The sequence below is a fragment of the Canis lupus genome, chromosome 8 (genome assembly GCF_011100685.1).
Source record: "Canis lupus familiaris isolate Mischka breed German Shepherd chromosome 8, alternate assembly UU_Cfam_GSD_1.0, whole genome shotgun sequence".
In the NCBI taxonomy this organism is placed as follows: Eukaryota; Metazoa; Chordata; class Mammalia; order Carnivora; family Canidae; genus Canis; species Canis lupus.
In genome coordinates, this window is record NC_049229.1 from 6631836 (window position 1) to 6655800 (window position 23965).

Sequence of the window (23965 nt, forward strand, 5' to 3'; positions counted from 1 at the left end):
CTTTCCCCTTACCACTTCTGGGGCGGGGGGAGGGGGTTGTTTTCTTTCACACCTCCTTGATGTTGGGCCTGCCATATCATTTGCTTTGATCAATCAAATGTGAGCTGAAGTGGCATTGTCATTGTGTAGAACCTGGGTCTTAAGAAGCAGCACATTTTATATTTAAATACCTAGAAGCTTCAGAAATCCACCATGAAGAAACCATGCCTCCAGGTAGCGACTGCCCATCCAACTCAAGCCCCAGAATGGAGTACATGGAGCTGACCTGGACTTAACCCATTCACCAAGACATCTTGCAAACCTTTGAGCTAGAAAATAATTATTACTCTATGCCTACATGATTTTGTGGATTTTGCTATGTAGTGAAAACTAGCATAAATTTTTGAAGAAGCTATTATAAAGAAATTGAAATCTAGACTGGTTAAGTCCTACATCACATGGCTAATGAACAGTAGAACTGAGATTCATGCTAAATCCCTCTGATTCCAATATATATACTTTAATCATTATTCCATGCTACCTCTAAGTAAGCATATTATTTTCAGGTACAAGGAAACCTTATTTAGAAAATATGGCTTCTTATACTTCTCTTAAATATTTGTTATTAATTTTCTCACTCCACTCTTTAAGCTCTCCATATTTGTAGACTTAATTTATGTGTATATTTGTACATATACATGCATGATAACTAACAATGAACAAAATTTTGATATTTTCTAAAGAACATAATTCCTCAGGTGAATTGTTTGATTTCCAACAAGTTTCTCTTTTTGAAAAATGGCTATCTCTTAGAGAGGTGATCCTAATGGGTCATCACATTGTGGCAAACTTGAATGCATACAGTGCAGGAAATCAAGTTGGGTTTGAACAATGATCTCAAAGAGGTAAGCACCTTTTGGCAAGAGCTCAAAAGAGATGCTTTTAAGAATGCTCATTTTTCCATTTGTGCAAAGAGGCTTTGTTATTACTTAAGCAGCATATGGCTATGAAATGAGAGATGAGCTCTTGCTAAGCTGCCAAGAGCACTTGTGGACACTAAAAATATGAAAAATAAATAAATGAGCAAGATGCAAGGAAATCTTGTGGTTGAGAAAGTCTTAGTATAGTTGTAAAGTGTTAGTGTAGTTGAGAGTGTTGGCTACTGAACTAGATTGTTGCATAGTTAGGATATGCAAAGCATGTTCAAAGAATATAAAGGGGGGAATTTAAGAACTCTAAAGTTATTACATGTCCTTTTGTGTATTTTTTTCTTTTCAACTACATGGTGGTGTTGTAAGTTAATATTATATGGCTCTGTAATCATTGTAGCCAGTATGAATTTAATGAAATGCAAATTGAATATTCCCCTAATGTGATACAACCTTGTTATTTGAAGTGTGGTCCATGAACCAGCAGCATTTGGCATTTCCAAGGAAATTTTTTGAAATGTATGATAACTGTCCCTCCCCAAAACCAACTGAATCAAAATAGTTATTTTAACAAGGTTTCAAGGTTTGATGAAAAACAATGACAGAGAAATTAAAATTTGTTGTCCAGAAGTCACCAAATTGCAATTCTGTTATTAACCAGGCTAATATTTTCTTTACACAGTAGTCAGGAAAGGAATTATTTACTAACATCAAATGGAAAATAAGATGAGAAGAAATGCAAAAATATTAGCTCTCTTATGATCTGATACTTGACTACCAGTTAATGTCCAGAGCAGTGTGAAGAGATGTTGTTGTTATAATTGGTGTTGTTATTTTTAATGGTCAATAGGGAAGAAAATGTAACAATTCCATATCTTTCTTTAGTTTAAAATCCTATCAAGTTAGCATACATATTTTCTTTAAGTAAATAAATAAGGGCAGTATTATACTTACTTCATTTGACTAAAACCGTGCCCAGAGCATTAAAATACATAAAATGAATAGCTTCGGAAATTAGAACAAAATTAACATATCAATAATGTGTTAATTGTCTTTCCTTTCTGTTGACTTTAGGAAAATTTGGGCCATAATATATTTATAAGAATGTGATTTAGTTCTGCTATTTGATGCCATATTTCCATATCTTTGTAATAAGCCAAAAACATATTTGTTCCAATAATCTTCAATTTAAGATTGATGTGGATTTGCATAAATTATACTAGAACTCATGTTTGTTGAAATATCTGTAATAAATATTCAGGTAAAATTATTTAAGATTGTAGAGATTACAATGAGGTCATTGATATATTTTCTTTTGGTGAGGATTTTCATAAGAGCAATTGACATGTCCCTACTGAAATGGGTTTTAATTTATTTTCTAATTTATTATAATTGAGTCAAAAGATTGACTGCCATTTTACTTCCTAATTTATGCTGTTGTCTTTTTTTTCTCTTGTTTTGGTGGGTCAGTTTAAAGGAAGCTCTGTTTTGACTGAACATCCAGTCTCAGTGGGGTTCTTTAGCATTGCTTCTCGTGATATCTCCTTGTTTCTGTGTTTTATATGACCATTGATGGTCAAACTAAAGAATCTAATCTTATATGGAGGGGCACACTGGGCAAGAACAGAATGTGACCTGCTTATCTTTTCAAAATGAGGATATAGGTGGAAGTTTAGCACCTTTTCAAAAGTCAGTCACTAAAAAAAAAAAAAAAAAAAAAAAAAAAGAAGAAGTCAGTCACTACTGGATGCCGTTTGTCCAAACTTGGAGACTGCCTATAAGTCTTGTTCAAAAATATCTATTTCCTCATCAGAGGATACCTTTATTCTTCCTGAGTGCTATCAATTTAGTGCTTCCTGATGCTGTGGTTTTTTTTTTTTTTAAGGAAAGCCCCTTTGTTTTCTACTGCTGATTAATAGATTTTTTCTTTCAATTACATGACATTTATCTATTTCATTTTATTTTTCTTTCACTTTTTAATTAATTAATTAATTCTTAAAATTTAAATTGAATTAACCAACATATAGTACCTCATTAGTTTCAGAGGTAGAGTTATTTATCTATTTTAAAAATTGACACATTCTATATCATTTAGAATGAACTTTAAAAATGACAAATATAATTCTTAATATTCATCTGTGTGTCCACTTAAAATATTTTGATTACTATGAATTTTGAAACATTGACCTTTGGTCTGGGTAGTATTTTTTCTAATAACGAAGTGTGTAGCATAACTTGAGAGCTTAATTAATTGAATAGGCTAAATGTAGTAGGAGGTTGAATGGTGGGACCTAAAGCTAGTGACAGATGTCATTAGAAAGGCAGGGGAATATTTGAGACACACAGTGATACAAAGGAGAAATCAATGTGAGAATGGACATAGAGGTTAGAATGATATATAAAAGCCAGAAAATACCAAGGATAGCTACCAGCCTCCAGAAACTGGAAGGGGCAAGGAAGAACACGCCTCTAGAATCTCAGAAGGGAATATAACCCTGCAGATACCTTTATTTTGGATTTCTGGCTTCCAGAACTGTGAGAGAATAAATTTCTGTTGTTTTAAGCTACCAAATCTGTGGTAATTTGTCAAGTTGATTTTAAGAAACAAATATACTATACCAAATTTCAAAACCTAATGACTTAGCAAAATGCATGTTTATTGCTTATTTACATTTCACAGTCTATTGTGTTGGCAGGTGTGACTCTGCTTCATGCAGTCATTCACAGACCCCCCATTGTGTGACTCTGCTATTCTCAAGAAATGGCTCCTAATATCTCTAAAAAAGAGAAGAAGGAGTATAAACAATCACATAGATTTCTGTTTTTGTTTTTCCATGTGTGGAAGTGGCACACATCACTTCTATTCTCATTTCTTTGCCAGGTTTCAATCATATGACCCACACCCCTAACCACCAAACAAAAGGATGGTTGGAAAATGTAGTCTTCCCATGTGTTAAAGAAGAAGATATATTTGGTGAGTACAAAGTGTTTTCTCTGCCAGAGTCAGTCCTTACAGTATGAAGTATGTTTCACTGTTTCTTTTAAACATAGAGAACATTAATGATCTCTCCAGTGATGCAGACAACCCAAAGTTAATCCAGTCACTGCCTCCAGTTCAAAGTCTAGAATCTCTAGGTGATGCACTGTCTGTTCTACTGGACCAGCATCCTATAAATTGAAGAGCATTTATCTGACCCCCTTCTCTCAAAACCCAACAGTGACATGATACATTCTCATATGAAAAGGTGAAGAATGGCCTCCACATAATAGACTCTGGAATAGAGAAATGCTGAAACCTGCTTAGTGAACATTGTAAAGGCCAACAATCCTCCATTGTTTTAGACCAGCCTCATGTTTTCTCTTTTTGTCGATAGAATTCTGCTACAGATTTTGTGTCTTTTGACCTATTTATTTCTTGTCAATTCTATGTGCCAGTAGTCACATCTAAAGATCTTCCTTAGATATGTTACTGATGGGAGAGTCTGGGATGTGTGAATGGTGGTCTCCATTCTTGGATTCCACACGAATAGATTTATGTGAGGATCTGCACTTGAATAAAGATAGCCAGAAGGAAAGTAGCAAGCAGAAAGCAGTTTATTAAAGGGAAAATACACTCTTTAGTGTACTTAAGGTGAGAGAGGGGACAGATTCCATGAGGTGGAACAGTCCTCTAGGATGTTTTGGGACTGGTATTTGTTGGGTCTTTCTGGGCTGGGAAGAGATGTGATATACAGTGAGGTGATCTCTAATGGAGTTGCTTCCAGTCCTTTGGGAAACTCCGCTCACAGTTTGGGAAGGGAAGTTTTTGATCCTATAGGGTTTGTACTGGAAACTCATGGCACCCTTTCTCCATGGTGGGGGTGGTTAATCACAATGCAAATGCATTATAATGAGTCTAGGGATTACCCAGGGGCAGAGGTAGAAGAGGAGAGCACATACTCTACACCTGTGACTCTAAGGCCTTGGAAGCCACAAGATCAGGATGCTGTACCCCTGGACTTCTTTTTCTGTCTTTTAAAGATTTTATTTATTTATTCATGAGAGAGACACAGAGAGAGGCAGAGACATAGGCAAAGGGAGAGACAGAGACATGTGGAACTCGATCCCAGGACCCTGGGGATCATCCTGAGCCAAAGGCGGATGCCCAACCACTGAGCCATCCAGGTATCCCATGCCCCTGGGCTTCAAAGATGTACCATATTTATCACCACCCTTTCCTCAAGCTCATGTCTCTGTCATTTCCCTCTGAGGGACTTGGGATTTGCCTTGTGGTGTTCTTCTACTGCTCATATCTTGCTTCTACCTAAGAGCTCTTGCTCACAAATCTGTTTATCTCCTTTCTTCTTTATCATCAAGCTTCTGACTCTCTGTTAATACCAGCTCAATTCTTAAAGCTGTCAGTCTTTTTAGGAAGGTTGGATTACAAATTTGAATTTGGGCACAAGACTGAGTCACAGAGTGACTCATTCATAAAGATTTTTATGAATTCCTTCTCTTACTAGTTGTGGTCTAGAGACATAGAGCAAGGCCCAGCACTTCTAGATTTTTATTCTTTTTAATTTTTGCTTGCAAACCTAGCCACTTTTTCTTAGTCCATCTCTTTATTAGAACTATTACCAAACAGCAGAAACAACTGGCACATACTATTATTGGTTTTGTTCTCTAATCTCTTGCCTAGAATAAGTTCAGCAGGCACAGACTGCAGGTGGCAGTTTATAAAACATGTTCCTAGCATTAAACCTGTGATATCTGTTTCCTCATCATCTACCATCTGACCACTAAACCAATTCTATACATTTAACGCTTCCGGGTTGGCAGTACCCCACTTCAAGTTTCTAGTTTCTGTATTATTCAATGCAAATTGCTTTACTTGGTCAGTTAGGGACCCAGGCTCCTATCTTCAACATAAAATTCCAAAAGCCTGCAGAGGAGAATAGTGAGAATGCAGGATTGTACACGTGGTTTATAGTTGTGTTTAAAAGTGATATACTTCAATCCTACCCAAAATCTACTAGCTGGAACTAAGAGATAAAAGCCCAACCTAAGAACAAGGTAGTCTCAGTATTAGGTCTTCCTGTATTCATAGGAAAATGAAATGGTTTGGGAAACACATGGCGTTTTTCAAATGTAGGCTTCAATATAATCTTTTCTTTTTTCTCTCTAGCTAAATAGTCAAAGGTAGTTCCAAGTCAGAGGATAGTGACTAGGAAAGGGTCATGATCCATTCATCCAGCTCTTCAGGGTCCAGGCTGCAGCAGCTTTATCATCTTCCAGGTCACTCTGAGCTTTGATATCTAGCCAATAGATAGTAAAGGAAATGGGAAGAAGGAATACCCATTTTTCAAATATCTGGGCCAAGAAGTAGCACATTGCTTCCATCCATTTTCTATTGTTTAGAACTGGCCCCATTTAGATACAAGAGGGGCCTAGAAGTGAAATTCTAGCATAACAGCCTGTTTCCTGGTGATGATGCTAGAAATGAAAGAAAGAAAATTTGAAAGACAGACTGTTGTAAAGGGCCAACGTGCCTATAAATAAGAGAAGCTTCAAGACAGAAAAGCAAAGTGAGGCTAAAGGGCTTACTCACTCATATATTTGGCTAGATTTTGTCTTATGTGATTGATTTTTAAGTCTGTGATTGCCGGAATTTATGACACATTATTATCTTAAAGGATTTGTTTAATTTACTAGTGTTTTTATCTCTGCCTCATTGTTTGGGTGAGTGAGTGTCTTACCTTCTCAATTAGCTGTGGGTGTGACTTTATCTTTTGAATATCTGGACGTGAGTGCACAAGGCTAGAGTGTGACCTTTCTAGACCACACAATGAATCATTTTTTAATTTGCAATTTTTTAAATGTAAATAACCATGATGAGTCTTTTTTAGGACTGAGAGAGCAAGATCCACGGCAGCAGTAAACACCAGGAACTTTTAAAAGCAGTTTCCACTTAACAAAACCACAAGATCAACCAACCCATAGTTGGAACTTCATTGCTAAACTTTTTCACCTGTGTCTGAGGCAAGCCGAAATCTGACTCAACTGCCTTAGCTACTCCACCAGTTAAGTTGTACATTTACCAAGATTCAGCATGTGTGTTCCTAAACATGTTTATGCTAATTATGGATTATAAGATATTATTTTTGTATACATTAAATCACTGTTAAAATAGTTCTATTAAATACTGTTAAAAAACATGACACAGAATTAGTTGAGGGTAAAATGACTGTAAAGGCTTGGAGAAAACAAAATTATGAAAACTAAATCATCTAAAGGAATTTGCACTTTGCTTTCCAAGTATCTTTAATTTCCCACTACTTTAAAGGAATGGAACATTATAGAAAAAAGATAATAGCTTTGGTTTAATCAAGAAAAACAATGAGAAATTCCACCCAGGGACCCTGCCCTGCCACTCACAATAATAGCAGACACTGGGGTTGCTTGATGCCCCATTTACATCCTCTCTGTTTCCCTACAGTTTCAGTGCAGAGTACTCAGCACCTTTACAGAATCCATTCCGAAGTATGCATTTCTCTGACTTTCTGTCTAAGGAGTCTCCCTGGGGCTACAAAATCTTGCTCAGTCCAGCGCCATTTAATACTTGGGGGTCCTAAATCCCAAAGTGCTAAGGATTTAATACTCCTGAATGCAACTCTGATTCAATGAGGCATAGGGATCAGTGAATAAAAATACAGCCTGGGTCTATCTCTTTTTAGATGTACCACACAGTTTTTCAGAGGGTCTTCAGTATGATTGGGTTTCAAGAACCATGGCTAACACTACACATTTTTGTTTTTTCCACCATCTCTGAATTGCTTTTACTGCATTCTTTCTGGGATCACCTTCCAAATAAGCCACCTGCACTTAACATCTTGCTCAGTCCTGCTGAACACAAACTAATATACCTACCGAAAGAAAAAGTTTGGTCATATATGAAAATATTGTCACATCTGTGAATATCTCAATCTCTTTTTCTGTATCTGTTTATCTAATAAATTGCTTAAGGTATTTTTGTCCTCTAAGTGACCTTTTTGATTAACTGGTCAACTTTTATCTAGTACCTGTTATTTTAGATAAGATTTCTATCAAAGTTTGTTTTTTTTGTTTGTTTTGAGATTTGGATTAAGCTTAGTGACTAAAAACTCATACTTTGTATACTTCACTGCTTTGTTGAACAAATATATCTTTTAATATCATGGTATTTGGGGACGATAATCAGCTTTAAGTTCTAGGAAGACATTTGATAAAATACACTTTTGTAAATGAATGTCAGGGGTAATTAATTACATCCATACAACAGGAAATTGTGGGATGTCACCTGCAAGACCTAAAATTCTTGTCATCTCCCTCCCTCCCCTCCACCCCACCCCACCCCCCCACACACAATAAAACAACTTAAATTTGTTTTCTGGTCAGTGTGAAAATCAATATATTTTACTTTCTTTTCAACCCCTAGATTTTGTAATTTACTGACATAGACCTTCATAGGTGTATTTTTACAGCTTTAAAAAAAAAAAAAAAAAAAAAAAAAACTATGCACAGACGCCTGCGTGGCTCAACAGTTGAGCGTCTACCTTTGGCTCAGGGCATGATCCCACTTTAGGGATAGAGTCCCACATCAGGATCCCTGTGAGGAGTCTGCTTCTTCTCTGCCTATGTCTCTGCTTCTCTCTGTGGCTCTCATGAATAAATAAATAAAATCTTAAAATAAATAAATAAATAAATAAATAAATAAATAAATAAATCTATGCATTAATAATATGGGGCATTCACTTAGTTTAGGCCAGGGCTGAGCAGATTTAAACTGAATTTTATATCATGTTGGTTTTATGTCATGTGAATATCTACAGGATCCACAAAATTATTTCGAAATGATAATGTCCCTGATTTCAAAGTTTCTCAAATGAAGAGAACCTTCCTGGATTAGCATACAAAAAACACAGTAATTTAAGGTCTAGAATTCACCATCTATTTTGCATGAAGCATTTGTAGCTCACTTTATGCAAGCACCAATAGCAAAGTGCTACAAGCATTAATCCAGGAGTGCTTTTACTGTATGGTAGAAATGTGCTAGGGAGAGGAAAAAGATTTAGAAGTGGAAAGATTAGCTTTCTTTCTTTTGGATTTCTTAGTCATAGGATCTTTGTTAAGGAAGAGAATTTTAAAAGCCTTCGGACAAGTAAAGAGAGGAAGAACGACAGGACTGAGCAAGAGAAGTTGAGCAGGGTTTCCTGAATGTTCCAGAGTGAACAATTGGAGAGACCGAGGAAGTCATGATATTTCAGTGCAGTCACACAGTGTGTTTAAGTAAAGTTTTCTTTGCCTAAAATAAATGTGAAATGGAATTTAAATTCTAGCTAGGAATTAGGCATAAAATGACTCTCTTTTTCTATTCAGTTATTTTGTGAAAGTGTAGAAAACCTTTTTATGCACCTGTAAAATTGAAGGAGCAGACTATACTTTCTCTGTCTATTACACGTTGATTTTTACATAAAAAGAGAAAAAAGGTGTTCAGACTATTATGAAATATCCACTGATAGATTTCAGGAGTCTTTGGGGTAGGATATTCGAGAACATAAAGCAAGTTTTAGATTACAACCCAGAGTGGCAAAGTTATTCTCAAAATTTCATAATTCTGGGTCATTTTAGGCAAGTTATCTAAGCTAACCAATAATATTTTAAATTTAATAATAGCCAATTCCTCTACTGTTGGAAGCAGAGATGCTACCGCTTTTATAAAAGTTCTTGCCTTATTAACAAATGCTAATTATGAGTAATGGAAGTCAAATTAGTTTCCATTTCTCAAATAGCTGTACTGTAGTTGCAAAGAATTTTAAAGAAATTGAATTAATCTGAGTTTGTTTTAATTACAATTTGTTTTCATAACAACCAACTGACAGGTGATACTTACACTTGCTTGAATTACATCCACGAGTAATGTTTTCATGTTTGTAGCTGTATAAATTTTTTAGCTCAATGATAGTATTTAGTCATAAAATAAAACATATAAATATTTTAAAAACAGACTGAAGGTGTTTATTCCCTAAATAGATTATTACCTATTGTGCATGCACTTAACATCTGTGATAGCTAATATAAAATCCAAATTACCTTGAACACTCTCTGCTACATTTCCTGAAGAGTTTACATTTTCCTCTCATGAATTGGGTTGCCACATTTAACAAATAAAAATAGGCAATGCCACTGTATTTTCCTACATTTTTTCTTCCCCACCCGACTGTTAGCTCAAATAATAGAAGATATATATTTTTGCTTTTTAAAGTGGTAGAACTTAAAAAAAAGAAATTCCTTTTTCAGGGCAACTAATCATCAAGCTAATGTGGAACAGATGTGCCTCTTACTTGCTTTAAAAAAAGAGTTCCTTATTAGACACACTATGAGTATTTCTAGATAAGGTTCTAGGTGTAATGCAGTGGGGGAAGCAGAGAGAATTACAGCTATCAAAGGTAGGTTTTATGAGGGCATATTAACACATACTTAGGGCCAGGAATCTGAAAGATTTTTTTGTTACAGTAATTTTTTTTTGAACTTCCTTGAAAGGAATGCCCCATGGAAAGGGGGAAAAAAAAAAAGAAAAAAAGAAATCATAGGTTATAGGAGTTAAAGAGGAAGTCTAGTTAAATATTGTGGGATAAATCATTTAATTTCCTTGAAGTTCAAATGGTGTCTCTGGAAATTCTAGGTATTTTTGTCAATCAACATTTAATGATTCACAGTTTTCTTGCTCGCTCTTCTTTCTTTCTTTCTTTCTTTCTTTCTTTCTTTCTTTCTTTCTTTCTTTCGTGTTTTTTTAATTTAAATTCAATTTGCCAAGATATAGTATAACACCCAGTGTTCATCCCATCAAGTCTGTACTAAACTACAAGACTCATAGGAAGACTTGATTTCTATCAGCGAGCCCTATTGATTGCTAATCCTAATACTGTAAAACAAAATCTCAGTTGTTCAATGTGCCCTGATTTCCTCATCTGTGATACTAGATGGGACCAATCTGCTCTTAACAAAACAGAGGTAACATTTCTTACTTGTGCCCAAGATTGTGAATCCGAGAAACCACCAAGGAGCCGACACCGATGCAAATGCACGAGGGTTTATTTACAAGCTGGAGCTTGGGTCCAAGTGCACCTGACACAACAGAGCAAGGGCTTGGACCCCGAGGTTAAGAGGTGTAGCAGTTTTTTTTTTTTTTTTTTTAATCTTTTTTTTTTTAAACATTTTTATTTATTTATGATAGAGAGAGAGAGAGAGAGAGGCAGAGACACAGGCAGAGGGAGAAGCAGGCTCCATGCACCGGGAGCCCGACGTGGGATTCGATCCCGGGTCTCCAGGATCGCGCCCTGGGCCAAAGGCAGGCGCTAAACCGCTGCACCACCCAGGGATCCCGAGGTGTAGCAGTTTTATAGGGGCCGGTGGCCAATGGGGATTGTAACACATACAGAAATTTACATGGTCACATCGGTCCACTCGCAGGTGGCCAATTGAATTACAATTCATCCTATAGGGTCCGTTTGAACTAGCCTGTTATTCTGGTCAGCACTGGGGCGCGGGTTTGGCGAGCAAAGGGCGGGGTTTACATTCTTCAGTGGTTGGGGGTTCCGCATTCCTATATGAGCCGGTGGCTTGACTGGAGTGGGGGAGTGGTTTCTTCCTGTAAAGTTTAGCTCTTATTCACAGGGGCCTGAGATGGCTGTACTTGTGCTAATGCTAAACTTGAGGTGGAATGGCCTTAATTTTCTAGGCCTCCACATTACTGAATATTGGTCTTAACATGACCGAGGTTTTAAATGAATTACATCAACATTTATATCAACCTTCTTGTCTTTGCATTTTCTTCTTTTTGCGTTTTCTTTTTATGTTCTTGTTTCATCTACCCACTCCAAGGTTTAATTTTGATCAGATGTTTGAATATAGAATTAATAAAAATATTGTGAGGTTCACTTTCCCATAGAGTAGAAGTTTGGCACGTAATTAAATGGCTCTGTTTATTGCTATAAAAACTTCTTTCTCCTCCATCTTCTACTTCTTCTTCCTGTCTTCTTCCTTTTTAAAACTCTTATACTCCTAAATTAGGGATTACCAGTAGGTCAGTAATTTTTACTTTGTTGGCTATATGTTCTATTACACATTTTTACAAGTTTTCCCTGACTGATGGGAAACAAATCCAAAGGGAGTTCCTTCTGTTGGAGTTTATACTTTTGCTTATTGGGTCTTTCTTTTGAAAATATTTTATTTTAATTCCTGGATACATTTCAAAAGAATACCACGCAAGAGAAATTGGAAGAGATTAATTGGGTAGGCTTGAAATGTATAAAAGCATTACCTGCAGACCTGAGCTAGTATAATAGTGTGTAATACTTCTAGATGTATATGTCATTGCTTAATAATCTAGACATAAATAATTTTTAGAATACTTACAATGGCCAGATAAAAGATCTTCCTTAACATCCTTTATTTCTAAAATTGTTTCATTATTTTCAGCAGATGGTGTTTTTCCTACAAATACCACTTCCTAGTCTCAGATGGCTACTAACCAAAACCTCATTATTCCTTAGAAGATGACTTAAATCTCACTCTCCCTGAAGTTTGCTTCTGGTACCTGCAGTGAAAATCAAGAATACGTTTTGTTTTGTTTTCTTTTGTTTTGTTTAAGATAAGAAATTGATCTCGGCAGTCTATGTTGTGGCTGACTGCAGTGTCCTTATACACTGGGTCAGCTGGACACACTCTTCTATCTATGTTGACACAACGTTTCAAGAACTCATCTCTGAGCAGCATTCATCTTTCCTTGGAAGAAGGAATGGATAATGTTTAAGAATAAAAATAATGAAATCATGATGGGATCTGGATTACTTTAATGAATGAAAACAAAACGAAGCAAAATCTCTGGAAGAGAGATCTTAATATTTTTCTGTTTGTTTCTAAGTTTCTATGACATTCGGGAAATACTAGAATCACAGCCACTTTCGAGTGACAGTTGCCCTCCCAATAAATGTCCTTCCCCGCATTATGAAAGCATGGATTACTAAGGGTTTATTATCAATTTAACTTAATTTCATGTTATATGACAATGATAACATTAAAGAATCAAATTTTCCTTCCACCTGCTTTTTCAGGTCTTCACCATTTATCAGAATCTCATTTTATTTGAGACATAAATAATTATATGGATGTTTTATCAGGGAAAAAAAGGCAATCTGTTATCATTTTTGGGTTTCTTTATGAAGGCAAAATTAAATAGAAAGCTGAAATTATGATCTTGGAATTCTGCCAAAATTCTCCTCTTGAGAAAAATATTTGGAATCTGGGTTGTCCATATTGGCTGTGTTTATTTTCACATACATTCCACAATTACTTTTCTGTCCACATTATTTCTCTTGAGTTGATATATATTTAAAGACACTGTATTTTATGTAGTGTTAATTGTTTCTTAGTAGCCAGCTTACATAGATATATTATTATGAGCTTAGTCATTCACTGGAAAGCTGTTCTTTGAAAATAAGCACTTTTAAATACAATGGGCTACTTGTTTGCAAAAATTTACTACTGCATGACCCCTGGGATATTCATGTTGCTGAGGAAAGATTCTTGAATGCTATTGAAGTTTTATCAGTTTCTGTCTGACAAGAAATAGCTTGGATTGGCTGTGAATGGAATGAGCCAATAACCTAGATAAACATCAGATAATACGTGAGTTCTTAAGACACTTTTGAGATATGATAAAACATGTCAGGGGAACCTATCTCAGTAACCTTCGAACCAGAGAGTATTAGTTTTGAAAGATTAATCTTAATAGATTTTGAATCAATTTATGCCATTCCCTCACACACAATGAGACAGCAAGGTGCTTCTGTCTATTCTATTTATATTCCCTGAAGGTTAACTTTCAAAATGTATGTGTACTTTGCATTTGGAGAGCTGTCAGATGATTTTTAAGACTAGAAAACAGATTAGATTTTGAGACTGAATTTCTTATCCCAAAGGGAATTTAAGCAGAAAGCCAGGTTTTACGTATAAAAATGAAAGGAATTTGAAATTTCTACTTAATTTTTTGCTGGATAAATAACACAGAGTTTGCATTAGTTAAGCCATAGATAGGAGAATAATTCTTTAAAGTTTTAAATATATTTGAAAACAGACTGTGTACTCTAATTACATTGGATGTACAATTTAAAATACATGGTTTTAAAATCATCGAAAATTTTCTGAGGCACATATTTTCATGGAAATTCTTGAACTAGTATATATGTTTTATGCATGAACACTTGCAGTGGCAAGCCAAAATGACTTATTGAAAAGGGTGCATTTCCTGTAAGCACCTGAGCACTTGGGTGATCTATGCTTTTGGTACAGCACTAGCTTAACTAGATGTGAGAGGGTTAGATATTTTGGGAAGTAGGGTTATTAGCATAATGTGGGTTCTTCTGAAGCCAGGGGAATATAGGTGATCTAAACGCAATCAAGGTCACGAAGCAGCAACTGATGTTCAAGTCAGCTAACATTTTTTTTTATTTCGGCCACCTTGATAGAAGGATTTTTTCCCCCCTAAATATATGTAACCATGCTAAACCCATTATAAGATTATATAAGGAAAGTGATCATTATACTAAAAATATGCCTTTGTAGAGCTAATCCTGTGAATGTTTGTGATCTTACACATATGCAATTAAGGTAGCAAATAAGCCACTTTAAAGAAAAGGCAAATTCACTGTTGCAGCATGAAGTCAGTCTTCTTTGTTTATAAAATTTCTTTCTGAGTGGTAATCCTTAATGATGGTGAATTAGATGTGTTGTCTTTTTTTAAGACCAGGGAATTGGCAAGATAAGATGGCAACAATATGATTTGTAATTTTCTGTCTGGAGCTTTTATAGTTAATAAGTAAACCTAATTATAACTCTCCCACAGTAAATTATGACAATATGAAGTTGATGACTGCTAAAACTCAGTAAGTTTGCAGTGTTTTCCAGCAGCTATTTCAGGCTACTTTATGAAGGGTGTGAAACAAAGATCAGTCAATCAAATCAGGATGACATTCATTTATAAGACTTTTGAGAAAACTAAAGATACAGCTGAAATTGTAGCTCAATTATAAACCCAATTTAGAGAAATTATATGGGTTTGTCTACTCTTTTTACTCCTTGTCTTCTAGGTCAGACATGGTTTTATGTATAAGTCCAGAGTTGCAATTTGCCGTTTAAAGAATTACATAGAAAATTGCAAGAGAGAAAAGAAATTCCTAGCTTTGTACTTCTTCCCTCTGACATTGTCACAAGAAAAATGTAATTCATATCATTACCTTTAGGTTATATTCCATGATTCCCTCCCAGGCTCATATGAAAATTAATGATTAACATGGATATTATGTTTGAGGGAGGATTTCAAATATTCCTTGAAGCCTCTCTCAGGTTTGTAAATATTTGGATTAGACAAAACTTAGATGTAGGCTAATAATATATATATTTATATAAATATATGTATATATTTACTTGCAAGATCTAATCTGTAATTGCACACGATTTTATTTCTAGGCCCTTATCAATTATTTTGACCTTTTCTCACGGATCTTGACAAATCATTTCCATTATTCTATTCTGAACACATTCCAAGGTTTCCACAACTCTCTTAGTAATGGAGACACACAGAACTATAGTGATCTTTTTATGAACAAAGCTGAATGGAATCTCACTTGTTTTTCCCTCTGTTGCAAGACTCTGTGGGACTGTCAAGGAGAAAATAAATATTTGTTACTTTTGGTAACGAAAAAGTATGTGTGACTCAGCAACACATGGGGAGCAGATGTGTTGAGTAAGAGCCCACTCTTGTGCATCAGACCTGTCACTGAGTGAGTCTAAAAATAGAGAAAAATTAGGGGAGGATAAGCTACATCCCTGATTCTGCTCAATCACATTGATTGGAAATGCTAAAGTTTGGGTTTTGGATGTAACAATGATCCTGTTTGTATGGATGACGGGTCAACACATATTAAGTGAGCTATGAGGTGGAAAACAACTGTCCTTCAAGCCCCACAACCACATACAAAGGCAGTCTGAACAGTGAGGGTCTTCTGGATGTCGAAACAGAAAAATTCAGTGGTAGATGTCTTGCTTTAGAAATTGCTAGATTTGCCTGATTAAGTTGAGCATCCTGCCTTTTCCATTCTAGTAGGTGAGAGCTAAAATTTTATCTTGCCCATCATGGATGAGTAGGACTTGCTCTGGCACTTTTCACCAGACATGGTACTAAGATTCTAGTTTGCAAAGTAAATGCTTGCAAAACACATTGCTGGATGGAAATCTGCCCTAGCAAGTTGGCCATATTTTTTTTCCAGGTCATTTGTTCAGTTTGGGAATTGACAAGAAAACTAGATTTGGATTAGTAACTCTAAGAATTTAAATGTGTAGTTTACTAAAGGACCACTACTTAGTAAGTATTCTTTTTTTAGGCGCTGATTCCCTAGAAATAATATACTTGTGATTTTGCAGTATGACTGTTTTCAAGCTTGTATTAATACTTTGATACTTATAATAAACAATTTTTTTTTCATAGTACTTATAAGATGCAATGGAACATATCTTCCCTCATGTCTTATAATTTGTTAGATAAATGCTCTATAAACATAAGAAAAATGGCAGGGCAATTTGAGAGATACTATGAGAAAAGCCTACTATGTTATCAAATTGAAGTCTAGGAACCAGCTTTAGTCATATCTGTATTTGATAAAACACTAGTACATTCCTCAAACATAGTATATACTCTGTATTTTTGTCAGATTACATTAACAGTTCTCTCACAGCTAGCCACTATTAGAATGAAATTTTGAAACTTTCTCCCAAAACCTAACTTCAAGAGTGTTTTCTCTCCCAAACTATCTCTTGGTCGTTTCATAAAGTTCTCTTTAGTTATAATAAGGTTCTCAAAAAAATTGATAAGCCTATTAAAAAATCTACTTTTTGTTTTTTTTTTTAAGCAGGCTGGAAAATTTGCCTGCATCAATAAAGTAAAATTTTAACCCTGGGCCTTGATAGCATATAGCATATGTTCTTTTATTTCAAAGTTGAAAATAGAGTAATAGCTAAATGAAATAACTATGATCACTAGATTGTGATGGGACATACTCACTTTCTAAAACAGTCAGTAACTGAGACACTGCTTTGTTATTTGTACTGCAATGAAAAATTGATAAGAAATTTGTGCCACTTAAAAAATGCTGATTAAATCTCATTTAGGTAGGAGTTTCACACAGCTATGGGCCAGCATTTATTAAAGTGCCATTCTTTCCTTTTGCTTTCCACTCCCTGATTTTTCTTTTCCACTTGGTTGCCAGGACTGCTTATTCACTGAAAATTACTAACACTTTGACCTCTTGTTTGAGAATGACTTACTGATAGACATGGGAAAGATGGATAATTTGCAGAATGACCTAACTAAACTCAATTGCAAGGAAATCAAGAGGCCAATCTGTCAATAGTGGACACCTGAGTTCTTATCCTAGGAAGAGGTGTTTTTGCTCCTTAGGCTCATGGATAGTAGACAGTTTATAAGTTCTATATCCAAATGCTGTAAAGTTGAAGTAAATAAACTTTTGGGTTAGCTACAGTCAGGAATACTTTTATTTTCATTTATTTCCCAGGGAAATAAAAAAATACTCTTTGTAAACGTAAGCTTTCCTTTTTTACAGCCCCAGTTTTTCAGCCCCTTTCTAGTATCTTGAGTAAACTTCCAGACTCCCATCTCACTTCTTTTTCCTCTCTTCCTCTATTTATCTTAGGCATCAAAATCTCCCCAAATGAGTATCTCTTTCCCATAACTTAATGCACTATTTCACCGGCCTTACTTACAAATCCCCTGTTTTCTTACTATATGGAAAAATAATATAATACAAAATAATTATCTATATACAAATTAATTACATAGAATGTGGTAATACATTCTACCGTAATTATTGCTTATTGACATAAAATATCTGGCCCAAATCAGAAATTTCACTTGCAATTTTAATGGCTGTTTTATTTTCCTCTTAAGAATATATACTCTTATTTTCCTTACTGCTTCATTCTTAACTCAGTTTTATTTTAAGGGCTTGATCTATTATTGAGCCTTCTTGGCATATACATGTGTGTTCTCTTTACCCTAATATTTTGTAGTGTATAATGTGTATCATCACCAGTTCCCTATTTGTCATATATCTTGTCCCAAACCAAGTCTTGCCCATGTTAAAAATTCTATAACTGCCATCATCTTGGAAATGTCATGACATTCATGGATCAATAAAATCCTTTCCCAGAGAGGATGAGAAATATATGAAAAGAGCTTACTAAATTCAAACGGTTTCTTTTAAAGGTCCGATGGATGAGTAAGAGATTTGTATGAAAGTGATTTCAGGGAGGGGTTGTTGGATGAGAGTAGGATGACACTGACAAGGTAGGTTATAGTGGTGAGGAATGGTGGGGGAGAGGGAGTTCAATTTGAGATGCCTTTAAGATTCCTTCAGCCTAGAGATTATTTTCCTTAGAGTAGTGCGAGTAAAGGGGTGAAGAAATCAGGACTGCAAAGTGCAGAGGCTCCTCAGTGGCCATCACATCTCTGCAGTTTACTAGGCCACAATGAGATATAATGAGGTGCTTTGTATTCACTGTGTGTAAGAGAGAAAATCAGTTCACCAAATGCCTTTTTCTTGGGGAGTGGGGAGATGAATTATAGTCAGGGGGCAGCTTTGTAAATTTGAAGGAACAGAAGGATGCTGGAAGGAGCCCTGTGTGTCCAGGGAATTGGATAGAAAACAAAAAAGGATTTTCATGTCTGTGCCCTCAATGTCACCCTAGAGCAAATAAGGAAAGGGAAGAATTGTGTGATAAAGGCTGTGACATCAGAAAAAATGAGCAAAGTAATTTTGCAGTTATAGTTAGAAAATCATTAAAGTCTGATGTCTAATAGGTAACTGAAATGAAGAAGGTAAGCAGAATGTCAAGGTCCTTTTAAAGAGCTTAAAGATTGCAAAACAAATAAAAGGTTCTGGCAGCTTCTTAGACACTTGCAAGGTGGAGAATTCACAGAGCAACAAGATGCATGGAGTTTCTCTCTTTTCCATTCCTTAAACAAAAAGCAAATTTACACAAAAAAGGTACAGTGTATGTAGCAACAATGCTGCCAGATGTACATGATGAGACCTTTAAAACTTACCCATTTTCTAAAATCAAACTGAAATAGTTTGGTCTATTACTTTCTATGGATTCCAATAGGAGCAATTCAGATAGATATGCTTTTTCAAAGCATTTTTAAAAAGTCAAGGTCAACCAAAAACATAAGACAGTCCTAAAATTCAACAAGATCTTCTCCAAAAGGCAGAATTAATATTCTATACTTATGTTCCAAGGATTACAAAACACATGCTCTTTTACTAATATATTATTGATTAATGATGTATTAAAAATTAATTTTCAAAGTGTTTAAAGAAGTTAGAAAATTAATAATTGGATTAAAATTAACTTTTAATTTTTCAAGGTAACATAAGTATAGAGATTTTGCTTTTCTGTCATCCATTGAGTGGAAAGAGATAATGAAATTATATTTAATTCTAATTTTAAGATAAACTTGATAAATTCATTTCTGTAGGGCTTACTTAAAATTAATCCATTTAATAAACCTACAATAAATATTTATCATTTTTCAGTACTTGGATTTTGTGAATTTCTGAGGTAGAAAAACAAATCCATTTGCAGAACATAAAGTCTTCGTGGACCAGATATCATGGATTTGTTATAAAAGATGAGGATAAATATCAGATGATCTCACTTTTATGTGAAATCTAAAAAAAAAAAAAAAAAGAAAACTTTTTTTTTGAGATGGCCATTTTCAGATTTTTGAATAAGAATGACATGATTAAATGTCAGCCTAATCTGACAGTAGTGTTGTACTATAGTTTGGAATGGGAGAGACTGAGACGTGGAAGATAATTAAAAGATGGTGATGAGAGAAAAGAGCACCCTCAGCTTTCAGTGCATTCATGAATGTTAGAAGTGTTAGGAGAGTATAGGGGGCCTGTGAACAATTTTGATTCGAATCGTTTGATTCCTGTAGCAAAAAGAACATCCAGAGGAGAATGGGAGAGCTTATTTAAAAGTAACATTAGGCAGGACCACTAGAAGCCTTGAATGATGTGCTACAAACCTTGAAACTCATTTACTAGAAAGTTGAAATGGAATTATTGAAGGCTTTTCAGTAGGAAAACGACATGATTAATTGATGTGTTTGTTGTCATGGAATATGACTGCTAAAATATCATTAAAATGTGTATTGACTGCAAAAAACACATCATCATTAGTGTATTAATGAAATTGGATTATCTGAGACTTGAGGGTTTATTTATTACTGCTCCATTAGCACAGAACTGAACATCAACTCTGTTTCTATTCCATGTATCTGTATGTGCACGTTTTGTATCAGCTCTCAATTTCAAGAGTTATTATTGAAACTAATGTGATCAATATTTGCTTTATTCAAGTTTGAATACACAAAGGCATTTGATTAGTGTGCTGATATTACTTCCTTTTCCAGTTGCCATTTTTGACTACATGCTATAATTTTTCCATCCATTTCAAAGTACCATGTGATTTTTAATTGCTATGCACCAGGATCCTCTTACAGACAGTGTTGCACACAAAGTATATGATCTTTAGCTATATTTTACCTAGAACCAGATACTTAGACATTATTCTGCATGGACAGATTATGTAGATGTTAGACTTTCTTCAAATTTAATTGGTGTCAACCTGTATTCTAGAGAGTTTTTTTGTGTAAATTTGAATCTACTATTATTTTTTTTTAAGTAATCAAGTGAAGACTTGAGGAAATACCAATGAAAATGCTAAAAAAAAAAAAATCTATCTGTGCACGGGGCGGCTCTGTCCTCTTAAAACATATATCATTTTTGTCAAAGCTCTGAGTCACAATCATTGTCCTTAAGTTTTATTGAATGAGTTTTTGTTCATCTTCGTCAGATGTGCCTTCCTTGAACTACGTGAAAGCTACACCCTTCAATGTGATGAATTGTGGATAGGTTTTACAATACACAGGAAGACCCAACAGTACTTAAACTGGAGAATCTTTATACACAAGAATTTACTTTCACTTATACAGGAACATACACTATTAACCAACCTGAGTAAGCCTGGCATTTGAATCCTTGTTGAGGTAAAAGCATTGTTGACTTTACAACTTTAACAGGACTCCTGAATCCAAATGTTATAAATATTTTCCAACAATTACAAAAGTATAAAGAATAATGTAATAAAAAATGTTATATTCATCATGAAGCTTTGTCAGATCTTAACAACATTTGCATTGGCTGGCATCTGAAATAAATGTGTTTTTTTCTTTCTTTATTATTATTATTATTATTTTTAATTGGAGTTCAATTTGCCAACATATAGTATAACACCCAGTGCTCATCCCGTCAAGTGCCCCGCTCAGTGCCTGTCACACAGTCACCCCAACCCCCGCCCACCTCCCTTTCCACTACCCCTTGTTTCCCAGAGTTAGGGGTCTCTCATGTTCTGTCACCCTCACTGATATTTCCCATTCATTTTCTCTCCTTTCCCCTTTATTCCCTTTCACTATTTTTTATATTCCCCAAATGCATGAGACCATATAATGTTTGACCTTCTCTGATTGACTTATTTCACTCAGCATAATACCCTCCAGTTCCATCCACATCGAAGCAAATGGTGGGTATGTGTCGTTGTTTTTTTCTTTAATAAAGAAATAAATGCTAAGTGTGGAGATGGTAGACTTTTTCCCTCTCTTTTTCTCTCTTAATGACCTGCTGTTTTTTGCTGGGTTTCTTGTGATGTCCCTTAGCATATGAGTGCACAGTTTGATAGGAAGCCACTGAACCTGGAAGAATTTGATGTCAGGTTTTGGAGTTCACTTTTCTGTGGTTCGATCTTCTCTGGGAAGTTGCTCCTCAAACTGTAGTCGGCTTGATTGTCTCAGACTCCAACCTGTTACTTATCCCAGAGAGATCACTGCTTTCTGTAAAGGTGATGTTTTCTACCATCTGAGTGAATTGGAATATATCCTCAGGAAAAAATCCAGGATAAATGTTGACCTCCTGTCATGCCTATCTTCTGTCAGTGATAATCGCTCCTTCAGTTCCTTCTTTTAGGGACTCTTTAGTGCTTTTGAAAAGTTATGTCTTGCATATTACATAGCTCTTATAATTTTGGTAGAAGATCTATTCCAATAATATTTAGTCATTACCAAAATTCAATGTCAAATAGCTTCTCTTTTAAAATTTTATTTTCCTATTGCTTGTTACTAGTTTATGAGAATTCTATATAAGAAATTTTTATGAGCTAATGAATTATAAGAAAAATGAACAGCTTTCTCATTAGTTCTAACATTTTGCCTTTATATCCTTTTTCATTTTTTTATGTAGGAAATTCTTTTTTTTTTTTTTCTGTATATAATGGCAATGCTCTGGTTCATTTATAGTCCTTTTACTTAACATTTGTTTTTCTTTGTTACAAGTTTACCAGGACTTCTCCTTCAATGTTGAATAGATGATACTATAAATATACTATAAGTAAATATCAGAGTGAAACTGTGAAGAAACAAAGTTAAAAAAAGAGAAGCATAAAACAAAGGATGCACTGCTTTTAAAGGAATACCAGGGATCCCTGGGTGGCACAGCGGTTTAGCGCCTGCCTTTGGCCCTGGGCACGATCCTGGAGACCTGGGATCGAATCCCACGTCGGGCTCCCAGTGCATGGAGCCTGCTTCTCCCTCTGCCTGTGTCTCTGCCTCTCTCACTCTCTGTGTGACTATCATAAATAAATAAAAATTAAAAAAAAATAAAGGAATACCAGCCTATAAAGACTAATTATGAAAAAAGAGTAAAACAAAAATTACCAATATCAAGAATTAAAGAGGACATAACCCCAATTCTTGTTGACATCAGAAAGAAAATAAGAAAATATTATGAATAACTGTACAAATTTGACCATTACTTATAGATTTCTAGAAGAAATAAAAACACATCTGTATAGTCTGATACCTATGAAGAAATAGTATATGTTATTTAAAAATCTCACATTTTTAGGACTAAATGACTTTCCTTTATATATTTAAGGAAAGAAATAACATCCATTCTGTACAAACTCAGAGATTAGAACCAAATTGAGACCATTAATAACTTGATTCAAAAGTGTGACAAAGAGATTGATAGATGGAAATTTTAGGATATTCACCTCTTCTAAATATTGATAAATAAACTTATTTAAAGATGATGTGATTGTGTATAGAGAAATTCCTAAATACTCTATAATCAAACTGTTATAAATGACAAATGAATTTATCAGGTTTGCTCAATAGAAGTCAATGTAACAAAAATGGATTGTATTTCTTTCTATATTATAGCAACAAATAGGAAATAAGTAGTAATGACTGTAACAAAACCATTAGATACCTAAGAAGTAATATAACAAAAATATGCAAGAATGATATGTTGAAAATTTTAAGGCCTAGGTAAATAAAGGATGTATACCATGTTCATGTAATTGGAAGATTCATTATTGTAAAGATTTTTAATTATACCATAAATTCATATAGATTCAATATAATTCCTGTATTTGAAGAAATTGATACTAAAATTTACACACAAATGCAAGTAGAAAAAGTAATCATTGAAAACTTGAAAAAGAATAATAAAATAGTAGGACTTACACAAGGAGATATAAAGACATATATATATATATATATATATATATATATATATATATATATATATATAAAGACATTTTAAAGCTATAATTTTGGGAAGCCTGGGTGGTTCAGTGGTTGAGCACCTGCCTTCCTCCCAGGATGTGATCCTGGGGTCTGGGGATCGAGTCCCACATCGGTCTCCCTGAATGGAGCATGCTTCTCCCTTTGCCTGTGTCTCTGCCTCTCTATCTGCGTCTCTCATGAATAAATAAATAAAATCTTTAAAAAAAATAAAGCTTAGTTTTAAAAGTATATTATAGGCAAATGATAGGAAAAAATA

At 34.8% G+C, this 23965-nt stretch overlaps 1 long non-coding RNA gene across 1 annotated transcript in view; it reads left to right on the forward strand.

Annotated features, from left to right (window-relative positions):
- Window positions 1-23965, forward strand: part of LOC106559148 — a 41437-nt gene that overhangs the window by 7467 nt on the left and 10005 nt on the right. The window contains exon 2 of the long non-coding RNA XR_005363082.1: window positions 3790-3882. This is a non-coding gene — a long non-coding RNA (uncharacterized LOC106559148). The remainder of the gene's footprint in view (window positions 1-3789; window positions 3883-23965) is intronic.